Source organism: Gracilinanus agilis, chromosome 1 (assembly GCF_016433145.1).
Source record: "Gracilinanus agilis isolate LMUSP501 chromosome 1, AgileGrace, whole genome shotgun sequence".
Classification (NCBI taxonomy): Eukaryota; Metazoa; Chordata; class Mammalia; order Didelphimorphia; family Didelphidae; genus Gracilinanus; species Gracilinanus agilis.
The window spans coordinates 587,013,545-587,017,691 of NC_058130.1; positions in this window are offsets into that span (position 1 = coordinate 587,013,545).

A 4,147-nucleotide genomic window follows, 5' to 3' on the forward strand; every position below is an offset into this window, starting at 1 on the left:
CCAGTGTGCTCTTAAATGTATGTATGTGTAATGTGACAGAGAAAGAGGGAGTGAGTGTGTGTGTGTGTGTGTGTGTGTGTGTGTGTGTGAGAGAGAGAGAGAGAGAGCGAGGGATATGTAAGAGAGAGGGGGTGTATGTGTGTGTGTGGTACATGAAAGGGGTATGTGTGGAAGTGTGAGAGAAAAAAGAAAGTGCGTGTGAGAGAGGGAGGACATCTACTTCCCTACAGAGTTCTATCTGTCACTTCGTGAGGAGTGTTTGTATTTTTTTATGTATGAGGGGATAGAAAATGTTCCTACTACTTGATTTTCTCGTATTGCTTTTCTATGTATTAATTAAATTATTTTGCTGTTGAGTTAATGGCTCTTGAAAGCTCTGCTAATAGGGAGAATGTTATTGTATGGAGAAATAGACCCTGATTTGCATAAATGATTATCTAGAACAATTATGAATCTGAGAAAGGTAGGATGGAAACTTTTGAATCAGAGTTCATAGAGACTTAGGGGTCCAGTTATTATAACTCTTTCCCAAATGTATTTTTCAGGGGTTTAGAGGCTGGTAGATATGTAGAATAAAGAGGAAATAAAAAGAGGAAAAGGAATGCTTAGAATTAAGATGAAGCTTAAATACACACAGTGGTTGTATAAGGATAAACAGGGAAGGGAAAATTAAGCACCAGAATTGAAAGGGGTTCCAAAGAACAAAGGAAGACAACCTTAAGAATTCCTTGGTGGAAAAAGTTTGGAAGTTATTCATCCATTGTTCTAGCTCTGAATTTTAACCTAGCTAGGAATATATTTATATAAATATATATATGCATATATGTAGAAAGATAGATAGATGGATAAACAGACAGATATCTGTCTATCTAGTGTACCAAACTTACAAAAGTTTTGTGTGATGAAGAGACTAGATGAATCTAAAATAAGGATGTGCAATGAGTAGAATGAGTGCAAAGTTCACTTGAGTAGGTTAAGTGCCTTACATGGTTCACTTGCAGAATGAAATGTATGGGGAATTGTAGCTAAAAACAATGTAAAACAAAACACCTTAATGTGCATTCAGTGTATTCATAACCGTGGCCGGCATTCCCCACCTCCCCCATCATTTCTCCTCAGGTTGAACTTTAAAAAAAGTAAAGAAATTAGGAGAAACATCCTGGGATGGATGACTTCTGGTATATGTGTGTGGTGAGAAGTCAAAATGAATATAGGGAGGGACTTCCAATATGAGAGCAGAAGAGTGCCAGGCACATTTTCCTGGAGCAAGCCAAGGCTAAAGGTCATAGGAGTGCTTTAGAAAATCCTCAGGTTTTCAAGATCCCTGTTGAGGAGAAATAACTAGCTTTGTGTATTGGAAACACCCAATTCATTAAAAATGATTGTAGCCATAGCAATTATGCACAAGGGCTTAAACATTTGATTTAGGAAAATAATGAAACAATGACTATAGAAGCCTGTAGAAGAGAGTTGGACCGGGTGGCTGTTTAAGTAGTGCTGCAGGGGAAAAGCCTTGGCATCCGAAGCGACTTTTAAAACGGTTAAGCTTCCATGGGTGTATTTGCTTCAATAATCCATTGAAACAACAGGAATCTAAAAATAGCCTTGTTTTCTGTCCTAAGCTCCTTTTAACTTCGTTAGTCATCACCAAATCTTAAAATAAAATCCGTGTAACAGTCTCTCCTAGTAGCAGCTATAAACAAACTTCAAGAAGAGGGAGAAGGAGAAGGAGGAGGAGGAGGAGGAGGAGGAGGAGGAAAGGAAAAAGGGAAGAGGAGGGAGAATACTCTTCCCAGGATGGCAGTGAAAGGCCCAGGCGGAGGCCCAGGCTTGGTGCAAAGGCAGGACCATCTGTAGCTGAGGCAGTGCTTTGGACTGGAAAACAGGCGGTCAAGGTTAGCTGGCTGTGGGGCCTGAAGCGTTGCTGCTGCTGCTGCTGCTGCTGCCGCCGCCGCTGCTGCTGTTGCCGCTGCCTCTGCCGCTGCCGCTGCCACTGCCGCTGCGGCCGCCGCCGCCACCGCTGTGGCGGACTTCGAAAACTCCCTCTGACTTGGACTTGTGCCACCGTGGTCCCGGCAACGGCATTAAACAGAAGGAAACAGACCGGGGATTCCGTCATTTCAAGAGGAGGAGAGAGAGGGAGAAAGGAAAGCATTGAAAGCAGACAGGAAAAGAGAGTTGTTTTTTTTTTTTTAATTATTTATTAATTTGCTGGTTTTTTTTTTTTTAAATCAAAACACTAAAAACCTCAACAAAGCAATTTGCTTTCACCTTTCCACTATCTGCTTACCCTCTAGCTTCTTCTAACAACAAAAAGGGTAAGGCTGATCTCCTTAAATCTGAGACCATGCTGCCACCTTGTCAGGAGGAAGTGGGGAACCCAGACTGGTGCTGCTTTTTCATGTGACTCTATGACTGGTGTGAGTGTGTGTGCGCGTGTGTGTGTGTTTCTGCAGTTAACTCTGCAAGGCTGGAACTCCTCTTCTCTGTCACTGCATCAAGAAACTCTTTTCTGTAAGCCAATAAAACAGGACCGCTCAGCAAAGTGTGTTTTTGGAGGTATGGTGGGTGGTGATGAGGTGGGAAAGGGAGGAGAAAGAGTGTCAGAAAATATTTTTTAAAGAATTTGCCAAACCTCATTTCCCAGTCTTAGATCCAGCACCTCCCCTTCTCTACAATGCAAACACAGACTATTTCTTACTATTTCTGACCTACCGAGGAACATTGGAGTCGATCTCCAGAAAGGCTATATAGGATGTATGAGGAGCTAAAGAATAATCATTGCTATTGCTATTCACTAGAAAGGGCATGGACTTAAAGTTAGAGGGCTTCAATACAACTTATTATCTGTGTAACTGCCATATTTGTATGTCAGTGGACGTCTTAGTTTCCTCATCCATGAAGTGAAAAAATTCTTTCACCATCTACCTCACATTGTTGTAATGAGGAAACTGCTTTATAAAATGTAAAGTGATTTATTAAAGTAAGTGATGATGTTTACCTTTCCTTCCAGATTCTTTGCTCTTCCGTCCCTCAGGTTGGGCTTACTGTGGGACTTGGATAGAGATGAGAGAGAAGTGGAAGAAAGATGGAAACTCTATGCAAAATCATTCAAACCACTCTCTGCTGTCACCAAGACTTAATGACAAACTGCAGAAAATCCCCAGGGATTCAATGTTTAGGGTGGTAGGGAAGGAAAGAGGGTTTTGCTGCCCTGCTGCCCCCTAGCGATTGATTTCATTTGGCCACCCTATGGATTTGCCTGCCTCCTGGTGGCATTAAATCTTTCCACTGGCTATTCTGCCAAAGATGAAGAATCCAGGGGCAGAATCCCGTTCAAACTGCTCATCATTAGAGGGGAAAAGATATTGATATCTGATTTGAAATTAAGATATTCTTTAAGTTTTAAATAGTATGATACAAGTGATAAAAATAAAATCTATATAGATAAATCCCCAAGGGCAGAAAAGACCCATGTTATGCATGTTATTTTCAACATTTATTAGCAGACCTTTAATCTAACATAATGCATATTACTGAAATAAAAATTGTCAGATTTCTCTAGCTTTTGTAGCTAATTGATATTGGCTATTGGAATAATGGCTTAAAGTAATAAACGTTATTTTTATATTTAAAAAGGGGGAAAACAAAACTTGGAGTCTTTACATTTATACCTGTATTGAAGTGTGCAATTCATTACTCATTTGCTCTATCAACAGCTCTGGAGAAATGACTTTTCCCTCTTCTCTAGTCGGTCCAGGTTGGATGTGGAATATTTTCAGTAATTAGGGAGTACAATAACTGCCCCCAGGAATCAGCATTGGCCTCCAATTCCCCAGCAGCAGCAGACAGACTTTTGCTTGTGTTGGGTTTATTTTAAACCACATAAGGGTGTCGTGCAATAGATTTATGATTTTTTTATACACCAGACATTTTAACCGCCCTAACACTCCGATTCCTTCTATCCAACTCCAACAAGAAAATATGGTCCCGTTTTTGCCAGCTGAACTGAGCCTGGGGAGATGGAGAAGGGTTGGAGTGAGAGAAGCAAAGTGAGAAGGAATTGAATTAGCAGAAGCTTTGAGGAAAATGGAATTTCTCTCTCTCTCTCTCTCTCTCTCTCTCTCTCTCTCTCTCTCTCTCTCTC